The following is a 17484-nucleotide window of genomic DNA, read 5'->3' as shown; positions in this document are numbered from 1 at the left end:
CTAATGCTGCTGCTGATGAGATAGGAGGGCCCGATCTGCGGCCTGGAGGTTGGGGACCCCTGGACTAGGATCCCTCCTCAGCCTGCGTGGCTTTGGTTTCGGTGGAAGGGTCTGTTGGGTATGTGCTGAAAGAACAGAATGTCGCGGGGCAAATCCACGCACACTGTGTCTTCTGTCAGCTCTGCTGCGACTTTAAAAATTAATACTAATGCTGTTCTCCCCCAGTGGCAGCCTTTTTATTTCACTATTTACTGAATGCCCTGGGCCAACTGGTGAACCTCATATTCTAAATAAGACTCAACATTTTCATGTAGGATCTTTAAAATATAAACAGATACAGCCCTTTTGGCAAGTAAGGTCGAATTATGGGTGAAAAGCCATTAAAATATTCATATCCTATTATGCACAAATTTCACTTCTGTTACTTCTGAGGGACAGATGCTAACTACAGAAAGAGCTTTGCTAGTACTCACAGCATTATAGGTAGTGAAAAACCAGTGAAAATCTAAACAGCCAGGGAAAGAGGGTAAATAAAACAGAAAATGGTACATGCTCCCACAGACTGATTGTGAAGCTACCAAAATGATGAAAGGTACTTGTATTGTGGTGTTTACTTAAGAAAAAGATGCAGAATATCTCAAGTTAAAAATGCGTAAACACATGTTTTTGTTGTGAGTGTAGTGAATCAACTATACTCATTAAGTTTTTTAAGAAGGAAAGATGCATAGAGATAAGGTTGAAAGGAAATCTAATGATAAAGGCAGAAACTTGGCTGGTGGGGCTATGTGTAACTTCCTTCTGCTTCTCTGGAGTTTCCCACATTTTCTCTGCTGAGAATAGAATACATTTAGCAAGGGGGGAAACTGAAATAGAGTTCGTATAAAACAGTCAGCAACAAACAACAGCAGCAAGACCACCCGAACCGTTTTGCCGGAGACTCAGCCGCCCCATCACAGTGCCCACAGACGCCCGCGGGCCACCCAGCTCACGGCGCGGCTCTGCTCTGCCGCCCTCCCTGCCGGCTCGCTTTCCTGGTGTGGATGTGAAACACCCAAGGAAGCCTCGGAGCTTAGAGAGGGGAGAGCGGAGGAAGCCGCCAAGTGCCGCCTCAGCAGCTCCGTCCCGTTCCCCAAACACTCTCCTTGATAAGCTAACGGAGAGCTGCCGAGGAGAGTCGCGCTTCCATAAGCCTGTAGTCCGATGAGGCGCCGCAGCAGCCTTGCGCTCGGCTGCACGCTCCGCACCGTGGCCCGGCCTCTGCGGGAGCCACGCAGCCCCCCACGCAGTTAAGCCAGGGGTCCCGGCGCTGACTCTGCCTCCCCTGCCCTCTCCTCACAGCAGCCCTCCAACCCTGTTGCTGCAGAACTCCGAATGCCTCCCCATCCGCCCACTTCTCCACGTGGCTAACCCCACCACCCTCTCTCCCTTGAACAACGCGAAGCCAGACACTGCTTCCCCTCTAAATTCATCCTCTCCTTCCACAGAAATGTGTTGTTAGCGTCTCAGTCGCTCAGTCGTGTCCGACTCTGTGACCCCATAGACTGTAGGCTCCTCTGTCCGTGGAATTCTCCAGGCAAGAGTACTGCAGTGGGTTGCCATGCCCTTCTCCAGAGGATCTTTCTAACCTAGGGATAGAACTTCGGTTTCCTGCATTGCAGGCAGATTCCTTACTGTCTGAGAGAGAGTGTCAGTTGCTCAGTGGTATCTGACTCCTTGCGACCTGGTGCACCGTAGCCCACCAGGCTCCTCTGTCCATGGGAATTCCCAGGCAAGAATACTGGAGTGGGTTGCCATTTCCTCCTCCAGCGGATCTTTTCCACCCAGGGATCGAAACTGCATTTCTTGTGTCTCCTGCATTGACGGGCAGATTCTTTACCACTGTGCCACCTGGGCAATCCAAGGATTTGATCAATTATGTACGTGCAGCAATTGAAGGATAACTCACTCAGTAAAAAATTAAAAACATTTTTAAGTCTTATGATTATGGGAGACTGGCTCGTATGCCCAGACCAAGGGAAAGCAGTCTCCCACTCTGGCACTGCTGGACCCCGTCCCTAAACTTGGACAAAGACTCTTTTTTCAGCTCTGTCTCTCATCTCAGTCTTTGCATGTTAGCCTGTTGGGAGATAATTCTAGTGTTTCTGCCTATCTTCTGAGCAAAGGGTATTAGAGCTATGTTCAAGAATGTTTCCAAAACTGCTCTGAGACATGGAGATTTGCTTGCATTCTAGGATTTAGCAATGGTGCCTTAGGTATGACACAAAAATCGTAAGAAAAAATTAGGTATATTGAAGTCCACCAGAATTTAAAACTTTGGTGCATCAGAGGACATTATCAAAGGACAACATGCAAAGTAGGAGAAAATATTTGCAAATAATGTATATGATAAGTGGCTAGTGATTAGGGTCCTGTATCTAGAATATCTTTATTTTCTTGGGCTCCAAAATCACTGCAGATAGTGATTGCAGTCATGAAATTAAAAGATGCTTGCTCCTTAGAAGAAAAGCTATGATAAACCTAGACAGTGTATTAAAAAGCAGAGACATCACTTTGCTGACAAAGATACTTATAGTCAAAGCTATGGTTTTTCCAGCAGTTGTGTATGGATGTGAGAGTTGGACCATAAAGAATGCTGAGCACTGGAGAACTGATGCTTTTGAATTGTGCTAGAGGAAAGTCTTGAGAGTCCTTTCGACACAAGGAGATCAAACCAGTCAACCTTAAAGGAAATGAACCCTGAAAGCTCATTGGAAGGACTGATGTTGAAGCTGAAACTCCAATACTTTGGCCATGTGATGAGAAGAACTGACTCATTGGAAAAGACCCTGATGCTGGGAAAGATTGTAGGTGGAAGGAGAAGGGGATGACAGAGGATGAGATGGTTGGATAGCATTAAGTGTGAGATTAATGGACATTAAGTGTGAGCAAACTCCAGGAAATAGTGAAGGACGGGGAAGCCTGGCGTGTCGCAGTCCACGGGGTTGCAAAGAGTCAGATACAACTGAGTGACTGAGCAAGCAAGCAAGGTGGCTGTTAATAAAATGGAAAATTAAAGTGTTGGTGAGTATATGGAGAAACTGGAACCCTTGACATTTCTGGTGAGATATAAAATGTTGCAGCTGCTGTGGAAAACAGCATGGAGGTTCTTCAAAAAATTAAACACAGAATTTCAGAGGAGCCAGGAGTTCCGCTCCTCGGTTTACAGCTCAGACACTGAAAGCCAGTGCTCAAGTATGTATACACAGCTGTCTATAGCAGCACTCTGCAGGAAAGCAAAACGGTGTAACAGCCCAAGTGTCCATCGACTCTAAAGCACTGATATATGCCACGATGTGGATGGACCACTAAACTGTTACGTTCAATCAAAGAAGCTGGACCCCAAAGGCAACAGTATCAAACGACTATCTTTATATGAGCTGTCCTGGTTAAATTCACAGAGGCAGCAAGCAGGAGGGTGGCTCTGAAAGGCTGTGGAGTTGTTCCCCAGGGCGATGAAAATGTTCCAGGATGAGACACGGGTGTCGGCGGCAGGAATGTGGTGAACAAATTGAAGGGCCCTGAGCTGAACACTTTAGAAAAGGCAAATCTGAGGGACCTCCCTGGGGGTCTAGTGGCTAAGAGTCCGCTTGCCCGTGCAGGGGAATGGGTTTGGTCCCAGGTCTGGGAAGCTGCCATCCGCCACAGGCCACAACTACGGAAGCACCTCTACCCGGGCCCCCGCACCCAGAGACAGCATCGCAGCCAGAGCCCGCGACTAGAGAAAGCCGGCCTGCAGCCGCGGAGACCCCGAGGGGCGTAAAAAAACTAAAAGTCCTTTCTCCAAAAGGCGAGTTTTATGCTCTGCAATTTCATCACACACACAAAAATAAACACACCGATGTTTCCCTGTGGGAGAAGCGCTGAGCACGCTTGCCTGCAGTTCCTTTTGGACTAGGGATCTCCTGCACTCGGGGTCCTCAGCTGTGACACAGGTCTCCGGGAGCAGCGTTTCCCCGGCCGGCTGTGCTTGGCTCCTCTGGGATGGGAGAAGCCAGTGGACCATGCAAAGATTGAGCTTGAGCTGCTGCTGTGCTGAAATGAGCTGTCCGGTCGGGCTGCTTGCTGCCTTCCCAGCAGAGTCCAAGCAAGTGCCGTGGATTGATGATCAAGGGGCAGGAAGGCCTCTGGAGCTTGTCCCCAACAGTGCCATGTGCGTGGCAACAAGATGTGCAGTGGAAAGTGCCAGGCACACCCCAGGCTTGCTTTCACCCCCGTAACGCCAAGAAGATATTTGGGCAAAGCAAGCGCCAAATACTTGGGGACTTACTGACACCCATCCCCAGAGAATATAGATTTCAGAGCAGGCTTCAAAAACACCTCAGCAGGCTATTGACTGGGAAGGGGAATAGGCTGTCTTTGAGTGTCTTACACTTTGATCTGAGTGGTGGTCACAAGGCTATCATATCTGTGAAGAAGAGTGCAATCAATAAATGTAAAATTCATCAAGGTGGACAATTGAGATTTATGCATTTGACTGCACCCATGTCACAGCTCGTTAAAACTGTGGTCCAGGGAAAGGCAGGCATAGAACAATATGCTTGGAATCCTTTCCTTCAAATAAACTTTAAAAAATCAAGCAAACACAGAAACAAAAAGATCCTCTGCAGCAGAGTAAACATAGTCTCAGAGAAGCCTTTAGGACAATGTGTGCGGTCGTGGTGTGTAACAGCTGTGGCTCTTGATCCTGGCGGACTGAAAACTCACCTGAAGAGCTTTTCATGAATACCAGCAGCTGGGGACCACCCAGCCCAATGCCAAAGAATGCTCAAACTACCACACAATTACACTCCTCTCACACGCTAGCAAGAAAAGAAAGAAAGTGAAGTCGCTCAGTCATGTCTGACTCTTTGCAACCCCGTGGACTGTAGGCTACCAGGCTCCTCTGTCCATGGGATTCTCCAGGCAAGAATATTGGAGTGGGTTGCCATTTCCTTCTCTAGGGGATCTTCCCGATCCAGGGATCGGACTCAGGGATCGAGCCCAGGTCTCCCGCATTGCAGGCAGATGCTTTAACCTCTGAGCCACCAGGGAAGCCCCAAATTCTCCAAGCCAGGCTTCAACAGTACGTGAACAGTGAACTTCCAGATGTTCAAACTGGATTTAGAAAAGGCAGAGGAACCAGAGATCAAATTGCCAACATCCGTTGGATTATCCAAAAAGCAAGAGAGTTCCAGAAAAACATCTGTTTCTGCTTTATTGACTATGCCAAAGCCTTTGACTGTGTGGATCACAAGAAACTGTGGAAAATTCTGAAAGAGATGGGAATACCAGGCCACTTGACCTGCCTCTTGAGGAACCTATATGCAGGTCAGGAAGCAACAGTTAGAACTGGACATGGAACAACAGACTGGTTCCAAATATGAAAAGGAGTACATCAAGGCTGTATACTGTCACCCTGCTTATTTAACTTCTACACAGAGTACATCATGAGAAATGCTGGGCTGGATGAAGCACAAGCTGGAATCAAGATTGCCGGGAGAAATATCAATCACTTCAGATATGCAGATGACACCACACTTATGGCAGAAAGTGAAGAAGAACTAAAGAGCCTCTTGATGAAAGTGAAAGAGGAGAGTGAAAAAGTTGGCTTAAAGCTCAACATTCAGAAAATGAAGATCATGGCATCTGGTCCCATCACTTCATGGCAAAGAGATGGGGAAACAGTGGAAACAGACGCAGACTTTGTTTTTTTGGGCTCCAAAATCACTGCACATGGTGATTGCAGCCATGAAATTAAAAGACGCTTACTCCTTGGAAGGAAAGTTATGACCAACCTAGACAGCATATTCAAAAGCAGAGACATTACTTTGCCGACTAAGGTCCGTCTAGTCAAGGCTATGGTTTTCCAGTGGTCATGTATGGATGTGAGAGATGGACCATAATGAAAGCTGAGCGCCAAAGAATTGATGCTTTTGAACTGTGGTGTTGGAGAAGACTCTTGAGAGTCCCTTGGACTGCAAGGAGATCCAACCAGTCCATTCTAAAGGAGATCAGCCCTGGATGTTCTTTGGAAGGACTGATGCTAAAGCTGAAACTCCAATACTCTGGCCACCTCATGTGAAGAGTTGACTCATTGGAAAAGACCCTGATGCTGGGAAAGATTGAGGGCAGGAGGAGAAAGGGACGACAGAGGCTGAGATAGTTGGATGGCATCACCCACTCAATGAACATGAGTTTGAGTAAGCTCCAGGAGTTGGTGATGGACAGGGAGGCCTGGCGTGCTGCAGTCCATGGGGTCGCAGAGAGTCAGACAGGACTTAGTGACTGAACTGAACTGGGGACCACCCATGGAGAATGTGATTTAATTGGCCCTGGGGGAAAGACAATTTTGTAGCTCTCTAGGTGGTTCTATCGGGGGTGGACCAACTAGGACCTGAGAGCTACACTGGCCTGCACACTATTTTTAACAAACGAAGTGTTACTAGAACATAGCCAAGCACACACGTGTTCATTCACGTAGAGGCTTTCACACCACAATAGAGAAGGCGAGCCCCGGGGGCCACATAGACTAAAATACTCATTCACTGGTCCTTTACAGAAAAGGTCTGCTAATCCTGACATCAGATCAGGACTGCACTTTGAATCACCTGGGGGAGTTTACAAACCACTCAGATGTTCACCACCTCCTGCAACCTCTTCAGGCAGGGGGCGTGGGCCTGATGTCTTTGTAAATTCCAGGAGATTTTCATGAGGAACCCTGAGTTCCAAACTGGTCCCTTGGGGCTGGTGCAGCTCCCAGGGGAGCCCAGAGTCTGGCAGCAGTGGGCTGGCTCCCCAGCATCATCTGAGGAACTTGGACTCAGATCCCCGCTGTTACCTTTCAGAAACTCTGAGTCGGTTAGTCTCGGGGAGACCCCATCGACTGCTGTTCTCAAAACACTAACAAGCCAACAAAAGCCCCCCAACCCCTCCCCGTGTTTGGGAGTGCTGACACCCAGAGGCCAGAACAAGACCAGACCCCAGCCCAGATCAAGCATTTCAAAGGCACAGTTCCCCCTGGACGCTGGCCTGGGCGCCTGCTTGGTGAGAGCCCAGTGATTTTGATCTGATTTTGTCTTTAAGTGCAGGTGAGAGTGAGCTCTGCCCAAGCTGCGTTCAGGGGCCCCCGAAAGTCTCCGCTCTGACAGGAAGTGATCAGGGGGGTGAGCAGCCCCATCAGAGACAAGGGTTGCCCAGCAGCAGAAGGCGCTGCAGGCTGCTTGCCAGTGAGGCCGGTGCCCACCCAACAGTGAAGTCCCTTGGGACGGTCAGGGCTATCTGCTTCCAGAAGAGAAACCAGCAACTATTCCTCACTCTCAGGACGACTCACAAGACTATCATCAGAGTCAGAAGCACACGCCTCCCGGTGGTGGAGACGCAAGTGAAAAAAACTGTTCCTTGCTCAGTTCGACCCTTTGTAACCCTATGGACTCCAGGCTCCTCTGTCTGTGGGATTTCCCAGGCTGCCGTTCCCTTCTCCGGGGGATCTGTCTGACCCAGGGATGGAACCTGGGTCTCCTGCACTGCAGGCAGATTCTTTACCACTGAGCCCCCCGGGAGCCGTGGAATCAGGAACAAGCGCCCAGAATGAACCCAGCCTGGCACAAGCACGGGCCCAGCGGGAGGAGCTGCAGCGATCGTGGGAGAGCGGTGGTGCGCGTGCCTGGCTTCCCCTCTGCCCCAGGCCCTCTTGACCCCACCGCATCTGGGGAGGAAATTGAGACTCACCAAAGAGTTGCAGAGATGGTGCAGAAAATTCCTCTAGCCCCTCACCTACTCTTCCTTGATGTGAAAATGCAACATTACTGTGATACATTTGCCGAATCTGAAAAGCCAATATTACTGTTCGCTGAACTCGACTCATTTGGATTTCACTGATCACCGATTTTTCCACCATCATCCTTTTTTTTTTTTTTCCTGTCCCAGGATCCAATCTAAACTGGCCTCGACTCATCACGTCTCCTTTGGCCTCTTCCATCTCATTTTAAAATATTCTAATTGGTCCAGTTGATGCTTTGCCCTTAAAAACATTTTTTGTTCTGCCTTTAAGTATGTGTATATTTTAATCTTGGCTTCCCAGGTGGTGCGATGGTGAAAGAAATTTCCCTGACAGTGTAGGATACACACAGGACTTCGGTTCTATCCCTGGGTCCTAAGGATCCCCTGGAGGAGGAAATGGCAACCCACTCCAGTATTCTTGCCTGGAGAATCCCCTTGGACAGAGGAGCCTGGCAGAAAAAAGCCAGACATAACTGGGCACACACACACATATTTTAATCCGAACTTTACCAGCCCTGAAGAAATTTCATTGAGAAAGTGTTTTTCTCAGTGAATTCTACCATAAGCCACTTTAATCCCTCAACAGTTTTTCCATTCTGTGCAGTTAAACATTACCTTGTCTTTTTCTATTAAGTTTTTTCTTTCAAAGGGATTTTTTCCTACTAAAAAGTTACCAAAAAATATGGGTCTTCAGTTACCTTTGTCTGTATGAATGCTCTCAGTCAAACCTTGTGATAATCTGAGTTTTCTTTTTTACTCCAATTACTCCAACAGCAATCTCCTGAGTCAAAATCTCCATATCCAGATTCTTCCAAGATTGACTCCTCTGATTTTAAAAAAATCAATTTTCAGTTTTTAAATTGAGGTATAATTGACATACATGGTATCACTTGCAGGTGTATGACAGAATGGCTCAGTATTTGCAATGCATTAAATATAATCTTTCTCAAGACCGCTTTGCCTCTGAGGTCTTATCTGGTTCCATACAAATATTAGGATTGCTTTTTATATTTCTACGAAAAATGCCATTGAGGAAAAAAATCAATTTTAAATGTGGATGTTTCCTTCTCCTGGTTTATTTTCTGTGGGTTTTTCTATTTTACCTAATTTTTCCCAGTTAAATTGTTGTACTTTTCAAAATTATGAATAAACGTACATTCATGAGTTTCTCATCTGTGACGTTTTTTGTGTTCGGTGTTAACTGTTGCCAGTTTCATTTTGCATTAGCTATTTCTCCTAGTAACATTTACTGATGACTTGGGTAGAAACAGATAATTTGTATTTTCTTGGTAAGCCGTGGAAGAGAGGAGCAGCTCTCAGATATTCTAGGAGCGCCCTGCTGTCCAGAAGGGATCTACGGTGTTGCCCTTCCAGTTCTTCCGGACGCTCGCGCTCCCTCCACGTGCGTGGCCGGGCAGAGCAGGACCGAGAGCCAGAGCCTTCCCTGGTGGAGCAGCGGGCAGGCCTGCCTGCCAACACGGGACACGGGGCAAGCCCTGGTCCAGGAAGACCGCGCAGGCCGTGGAGCAGCTACGCCCGCGCCGCAGCCCCTGAGCCGGCGCTCCAGGGCCTGCAAGCCCTTGAGCTGCAGCCACCGGGGCCCGTGTGCCTGGAGCCTGTGCTCCGCGGAAAGAGAGGCCGCAGCGGTGCGGAGCCGCAGCCGCAGTGGGGGCCCGCGCGCCGCAGCTAGAGAGGCGCAGCCAGCGGTAGAGATTAAAAGGAAAAGAAGGACAAACGAGTCGCTTCATTTAAAAAAGCGGGAGCGGGGCTCTGACTGTGAGGTGCGCACGCAGCGGCAGCGCCGTGCCCCCCGGGGGCAGAGTCAGTGCCGCCCTGGCGATCGTCGGGCTGACCGTCTGCGGCCCAGCCACGGAAGGTTAGCCGAAGGCCAGGCGCGAGGCAAAGCAGGACAGGCCGAGCAGGATTCGGGGCGGAGACGCGGATGCAGAGGCCAAAGGGAAGACGTCCTGGCTTTCCTTTTTCAGTTTATTCATTTGGGCTGCCCTGGTCTCAGCCGGGCCGGCGTGCTGGACCTAATTCCCCGGCCAGGGATCGAGCCCGCCCCCTGCATCGGAGCGCAGAGTCTTAGCCACTGGACCACCAGGAAAGTCCGGAGAAGTCCCAGTCCTCGGGAACAGGGTACAAGGTCAGGGTGGGGACAGCCCCTGGGTGGACTCGCCGAACTCCCCTCCCAGACAGAGGGGGTGGCCTCTGCTTCGGTATCAGGACGTGGAACAGCGAACCCACCAACCCACGTATGAGGGCGGCAGGGGTGGGGGAGAGCCGGGAAACCACAGGGCCGGTAATTCATCGGAGGTCAGAGGCCTTATTTAGGGAACACACACACACACACACACACACACCTGGGGCAGACGCCGCGTCTCACCACACACACACACACACACACACACACACACCCGGGGCAGAAGCAACGTCTCACCACACACTCACACACACACACACACACACACTCACACACACACACACACCCTCCGAAGGTTCACCTGTAACACCCTGGTGGCCACCACCTGCCAGAACAGGAGGGTGGCTTTACTGCAGCTGAGCCACCGGGGCAGACGCCGCGTCTCTGGGGCAGGAGGGACGTGCTGGACCCAGAGAGAGACTCAACCCCTTCTCCAGGGGCTCCCGACGGCTTTCCCGAAGTAGAGCAGGCCAACAGCTCTCTGCTTGGTCTCAGGACAACAAAGGAAACATTTCTCTGTGTCTTCCAGGCGGCCCTCTCCCACCAGCAGATTAGAATAAATGAAACCAACAGAATAGAAAGACACAGCGGGGAGACAAAGGCTAACGGGGGCTGTGTGCTCGGTCGCGTCCGACTCTTTGCGACCCCAAGGACGTAGCCCGCCAGGCTCCTCTGTCCGTGGGATTTTCCCAGACAAGAACACTGGAGCAGGTGGCCATTTCCTCTGCCAGGGGATCTTCCCGACCCGGGGACTGAACCCGTGACTCCTGCGTCTCCTGCACTGGCAGGCAGGTTCTTTACCACTGAGCCACCCGGGGAAGCCCCCAGTTGGGCTTGGGTAGTAAATACTAATTCCCTCCCTGCTCTCCCTGGGCTAATTGACTATATATATTAAAGCTACCAAAAAGAGGTCTTTCCGGTATGTGAAATGTAGCATACAATCAGAAAAAAGTGAATAAACTTGTAAAAGTCTTGAACATCTGTGTAACCAAATGAATAGCCTTCCCCAAAGTTTCTGGCGCCAGGGACTGGTTTCACGGAAGACAATTTTTCTATGGACTGGAGGTGGTGGGGACGGTGTCAGGATGATTCAAGAACATCACTTTTATCACGTTCTATGTTTCTATTATTTTACACCAGCTCCACCTCGGGTCATCAGGCGTTAGATCCTGGAGGTGGCTGCTGCTGCTGCCGAGTCGCCTCAGTCGTGTCCGACTCTGTGCGACCCCATAGCCGGCAGCCCACCAGGCTCCCCCGTCCCTGGGATTCTCCAGGCAAGAACACTGGAGTGGGTTGCCATCTCCTTCTCCAACGCATGAAAGTGAAAAGTGAAAGTGAAGTCGCTCAGTCGTGTCCGACTCTTAGTGACCCCATGGACTGCAGCCCACCAGGCTCCTCCATCCATGGGATTTTCTAGGCAAGAGTACTGGAGTGGGGTGCCATCGCCTTCTCCGCCTGGAGGTGGGGAACCCCTGAAATAGATTTCCAAAGCCTCAGACGAGTGGGTGACTTTCCAACCTCTACCTGATGAACCGGGACCGGCTGCTTCTTCGTTTTCCTGTTGGAATTCAGTCGATTCGCAGCGCCGTGTTAGTTTCAGGTGCCCGGGGTGACTTAGACGCGCGCGTCCGTCGTCTCCCGGCCTCTTCCCTCGTCTAGGCTGTCGCGCAGCAGTGGGCGGCGCTCCTGCGCTGTGCAGTAGGTCCTGGTTGACCACCTGCTTCATACACAGTGGTCTAGACACACGTTAACCCCAGAGTCCTAACCAACCCCTCCCCCATGCCTTTCCCTTTGGTAACCATAAGGTTATTTCCTAAGTCTGAATTTATCTCTATTTTTATGAAGGTAAGTCCATTCGTACCATTTCTTAGATTCCACATATAAGCGCTTTCATATGATGGTTGAGGACAGGTTTTGACCTGTGCCACATTTGAGATTTGGATGGAGAATCAGGGCTTTGTTCCACAAAGACCCTCAAGATCCACAGATGTCAAGAAATGTACTTGGAGGTTTTCAACATGACTGGTTCTAAGGCCAGACTCAGGGATTAATTATTAAGATGCAGGGGGTTCCTGACTCAGGATGACCAGGTGGGGCTTCCCTGGTGGGCCTACGGCTAAGAGTCTGCACTCCTGATGCAGGGGTTCGATCCCTGGTCAGGGAACTAGGCCCCACAGGCCGCAGGTAAGAGTTCGTATGTCGCAAATGAAGGCCGAAGATCCCGTGTGCCTCAGCTCAGACCTGGCTCATCCAAAATAATAATACTAATAAAATATAAAAATAAAAAAGGAGACATCCAGATGAGGCTGTTTTTGACAAGCACTCCAGGAATTTTGATAGCAGGTGGTTCTCAAAGACACTCCACTTTGGAGAGCCAAGCTCTGAACTCACAGAAGCTCAGCGCAAGATGACGCCATGTGGGACTCCCCTGGCGACCCGGGACTTAGGGCTCTGTGCTTCCACCACAGAGGGCACGGGCTCGACCCCTGGTCAGGGATCGAGGATCCGCATACCATGCGGCATAGCAAACAAACAAAAAGAGGTGCCTCGTGAGTCCTCTAGGTCCTTGTTACTCAAAGTGCGCTCCCCGTCCACCAGCAGCCGTGGCGCCTGGAAGCCTGACAGGAAGGCAGAATCCCGGGCCCAGCCCAGAGCAGCTGAGTCAGACGCAATAGACGAGATCCTCCAGGTCACGCGTGCGCATCCAAGTTTCAGCAGCGATGCTGGGCTCAGGAAAGATCGAGTTCTCAACGGGACAGTGCTGCCCCCACAGGGCGTTCAGTAAATACAAGGTTCCTGCGTCCTACAGGACAGTCAACCCCTTAAAAAGTATCCTGAACCCGGCAGACTTTCAGACATCCTGCTGGATATTCGTGGGTACAGAAAACCTCTCTGGATTTATCTGAACTTTGAACCTAATTCATGTGGACTGCTTTGAGGGACACTCTGTTTATATGGGGCTTCCCTGGGGGCTCAGTGGTGAAGAATCTGCCGGCAATGTGGGAGACCTGGGCTCAATCACTGGGTCAGGAGATGCCCTAGAGGAGAGCATGGCAACCCACTCCAGTATCCTTGCCTGGAAAATTTCATGGACAGAGAAGCTTGGCGGACTACGGCCCATGGGGCTGCAAAGAGTCAAACGCAGCTTAGGGACTAAACAACAGGTTTTTATAGACACTGAGATTTCCAGGAAGGCAACCACTGTATAAACTCAGGGAAGAGTCAACATCAACTTTTTATAGTATTACCACGAATTCGTCACCGTAAGTGGCGGTTTATGTGCCAGCTCACCTGGTTAAGGCAAGCCCAGACAGCTGGTGAAACACTATTTTTCGGTGTGTTTATGAATATGTGTCTGGAAGACATTTGCACTTGACTCAGTAGACTGGGTTAGGTGGCCCTCATCAAGGCCGGTGGGCATCATCTAATCAGCTGAGGGCCTGAACAGACCAAAAGGGCCCCCAGAGGACAACGTGACCCCCTGCTTGAGGAGAGACATCCGTCTTCTCCTGCCCTTGGACCCAGGGCTCCTGGTTCTCAGGCTTCGGACCTGAACCAGGACTCACCCCATCCGTCCCTCAATTCTCAAATCTCTGGACCCTGACTGAGTTACAACATCAGCTTCCCTGGTTCTCCAGCTTGCAGAGAGCAGCATATGGAACTTATGAGCCCATTTCTGTAATACATCTCCTCTAGTCTCCTTCCCGTTGGTATCATTACCTGGAAGACTGGCAAACGCCATCTCAGACAGCCCCATCACAGCCCATAGTGTGGCCTGTTTCACGTGCCGCCAGCGTGCCTGCAGCTACAGCACCGGCCCCTTCAGAGTCAGACCTGAGAATCAAGTTACTGACATACATGCAATTTCACTGTGAAATATTTTCCTTTGTTCATATTAAGCCAGTACACTGTCTTTTGTGAAACTATGTGTGTGTTCAGTCAGTGTCCGACGCTTTGTGACCCCAGGACTGTAGCCCCCCAGGCTCCTCTGTCCATGGGATTCTCCAGGCAAGAGTACTAGAGTGGGTTGCCATTTCTGCCTCCAGGGGATCTTCCCGACCCCAGGGATCGAACCCATGACTGCTGGATCTCCTGCCCTGGCAGGCGGATTCTTTACCACTCTGCCACCTGGGAAGAGTGAAATTACGTGTACTGATGGCTTATTTTATATATACAATTACATTTCAGGTTCAGTTCAGTTCAGCTGCTCAGTTGTGTCCGACTCTTTGCGACCCCATGAATCGCAGCATGCCAGGCCTCCCCGTCCATCACCATCTCCCTCCCGGAGTTCACTCAGACTCATGTCCATCGAGTCCTTGATGCCATCCAGCCATCTCATCCTCGGTCGTCCCCTTCTCCTCCTGCCCCCAGTCCCTCCCAGCATCAGAGTCTTTTCCAATGAGTCAACTCTTCACATGAGGTGGCCAAAGTACCGGAGCTTCAGCTTTAGCATCATTGCTTCCAAAGAACTCCCCGGGCTGATCTCCTTTAGGATGGACTGGTTGGATCTCCTTGCAGTCCAAGGGACTCTCAAGAGGCTTCTCCAACACCACAGTTCAAAAGCATCAATTCTTCGGCGCTCAGCCTTCTTCACAGTCCAACTCTCATGTCCATACATGACCACAGGAAAAACCATAGCCTTGACTAGACGGGCCTTTGTTGGCAAAGTAATGTCTCTGCTTTTGAATATGCTATCTAGGATGGTCCTAACTTTCCTTCCAAGGATTAAGCGTCTTTTAATTTCATGGCTGCAGTCACCATCTGCAGTGATTCTGGAGCCCCAAAAAATAAAGTCTGACACTGTTTCTACTGTTTCCTCATCTATTTCCCATGAAGTGATGGGACTGGATGCCATGATCTTCGTTTTCTAAATGTTGAGATTTAAGCCAAGTTTTTCACTCTCCTCTTTCACTTTCATCAAGAAACTTTTTAGTTCCTCTTCACTTTCTGCCATAAGGGTGGTGTCATCTGCATATCTGAGGTTATTGATATTTCTCCCAGCAATCCTGATTCCAGCTTATGTTTCTTCCAGCCCAGCGTTTCTCATGATGGACTCTGCATATAAGTTAAATAAGCAGGGTGACAATATACAGCCTTGACGCACTCCTTTTCCTATTTGGAACCAGTCTGTTGTTCCATGTCCAGCTCTAACTGTTACTTCCTGACCTGCATACAGATTTCTCAAGAGGCAGGTCAGGTGGTCTGGTATTCCCATCTCTCTCAGAATTTTCCACAGTTTGTTGTGATCCACACAGTCAAAGGCTTTGGCATAGTCAATAAAGCAGAAATAGATGTTTTTCTGGAACTCTCTTGCTTTTTCCATGATCCAGCGGATGTTGGCAATTTGATCTCTGGTTCCTCTGCCTTTTCTAAAACCAGCTTGAACATCAGGGAGTTCACAGTTCATGTACTGCTGAAATCTGGCTTGGAGAATTTTGAGCATTACTTTACTAGCGAGTGAGATGAGAGCAATTGTGTGGTAGCTTGAGCATTCTTTGGCATTGCCTTTCTTTGGGATTGGAATGAAAACGGACCTTTTCCAGTCCTGTGGCCACTGCTGAGTTTTCCAAATTTGCCGGCATATTGAGTGCAGCACTGTCACAGCATCATCTTTCAGGATCTGAAACAGCTCAACTGGAATTCCATCACCTCCACTAGCTTTGTTCGTAGTGATGCTTTCTAAGGCCCACTTGACTTCACATTCCAAGATGTCTGGCTCTAGGATAGCGAAGGAATATTTTATTTTTTAAAGTTTCTTTTGAGTACCATAAGAAAAATTTTGACATAAAAAAGGAAGGCGTGGGATATGACAGAGCTAAGAAAAAGTGCCCTGATTGAATCGCCTCACTTTTTAGAGAAAGGATTGAAACCCAGGGAGATAGAGTGGTCAACGTTGTGGGGTAACTTAGATCAGCAGGACAGGATACCCAAGCCCTGCCCCGCTTCCCACCCCTCCCACCCAAGCCCCTCCCACCTCTCCCAGACCCTCCCTCCTCCTCCCACCCTCCCAGGACCGGCCTTCAGCAACACCCCCAGCACTGCCCACTCAGTTTGCCTGGCCTTGAGCAGATGTCCTTGCACTGGAAACCTCTGTCTCTGGCCCAGCTCTTACCAAGGCCCTGGGTAACGACATATAACATCACACAGCTTCACAAGGAAGCACGAAACCTTTGCAAGACTCAACTATTATTATTTTTTTAACGCAGGATGTTTTCCTTGGAGACAAAGAAATTATAAATTACAAAATAAATGGAGCCCCTGCTCCTGGCTCCCTCAGGACACAAATTGCTGCCTGTCCTTGTTTGTTTGAAATTCGACTCAAGGGAACATCAAGAAAAATGACAAGAAGAAAAAAAATAACTTCCTTGATTTTGGAAGGCAATGGATTTTGTTTATAAAGACCCAAAGCTAAGCATCTCATTCAGTTCAGTTCAGTTGCTTAGTCATGTCCGACTCTTTGAGACCTCATGAATTGCAGCACGCCAGGCCTCCCTGTCCATCACCAACTCCTGGAGTTCACTCAAACTCATGTTCATCAAGTGAGCGATGCCATCCAGCCATCTCATCCTCTGTTGTCCCCTTCTCCTCCTGCCCCCAATCCCTCCCAGCATCAGGGTATTTTCCAATGAGTCAGCTCTTCACATCAGGTGGCCAAAGTACTGGAGTTTCACCTTTAGCATCAGTCCTTGCAATGAACACCCAGTACTGGTCTCCTTTAGGATGAACTGGTTGGATCTCCTTGCAGTCCAAGGGACCCTCAAGTCTTCTCCAACACCACAGTTCAAAAGCATCAGTTCTTCGGTGCTCAGCCTTCTTCACAGTCCAACTCTCGAATCTCATTAGTATGCTATTAATAAACTGTCACACTCAAGGACAACAATGCAGGACCACAAGGTGGGTGGCATCCGGCCTGTGCCCACAGGGTCCCCGCAAGTGGAGGGACTTGTGAGGCTCAGGCCTTGGAGGTTCTGCCACTTTCTGTATCGTGCATGTGAAACTCAAGGACAGCTTCTGCCTTTAACGTCCAGCATTTCAGGTGGGGGCCAGTGAGGAGATGAGAGGGCAGGGCCCTGCAGCAGGGTGAGCAACAGAAGGTGGCGGGTCTTCAGATTAAGTGAAGGAGGCTGCCGCAGCTTCATCCAGAGCTAAGAGGAGGAAAGGTAAGCGTAAAGGGACCCGAAGCAGGAAGGAGCTGGGAACAGAAAGGAGGGCAGGGCGGGCGTGACCCGGCAGGCGTGACATGGGCAGGCGTGACACGGCGGGTGTCACACAGGGCGGGCGAAGGTCTCAGGAGCGCGGCTGGCCAGCCCCGTCGCCTTGCCGTTTGTTCGCCGCGAACGGGAGCTGGAGCGCGGCCGGCCGCCAAGCTTAGGGTGACAGTGAGCCACAAGGGGAGGCAGTCTCCGCACTCCGCCGCCGTCCTGGCCAAGCCTTCCTTGCCGAAGGCGGAAGACGCCGCCTTACTCAGAGCACCCGTGGGGACA

The 17484-nt window shown here is 50.1% G+C and overlaps 1 protein-coding gene across 1 annotated transcript in view; it reads right to left on the bottom strand.

The window, feature by feature from the left end:
* Nucleotides 1-17484, bottom strand: part of KCNK13 (potassium two pore domain channel subfamily K member 13) — a 111912-nt gene that overhangs the window by 59083 nt on the left and 35345 nt on the right. The gene's annotated exons all lie outside the window — the stretch shown is intronic.

This window comes from Ovis aries, chromosome 7 (assembly GCF_016772045.2).
Source record: "Ovis aries strain OAR_USU_Benz2616 breed Rambouillet chromosome 7, ARS-UI_Ramb_v3.0, whole genome shotgun sequence".
NCBI lineage: Eukaryota > Metazoa > Chordata > Mammalia > Artiodactyla > Bovidae > Ovis > Ovis aries.
This window is presented reverse-complemented; position numbering and strand designations above follow the sequence as displayed.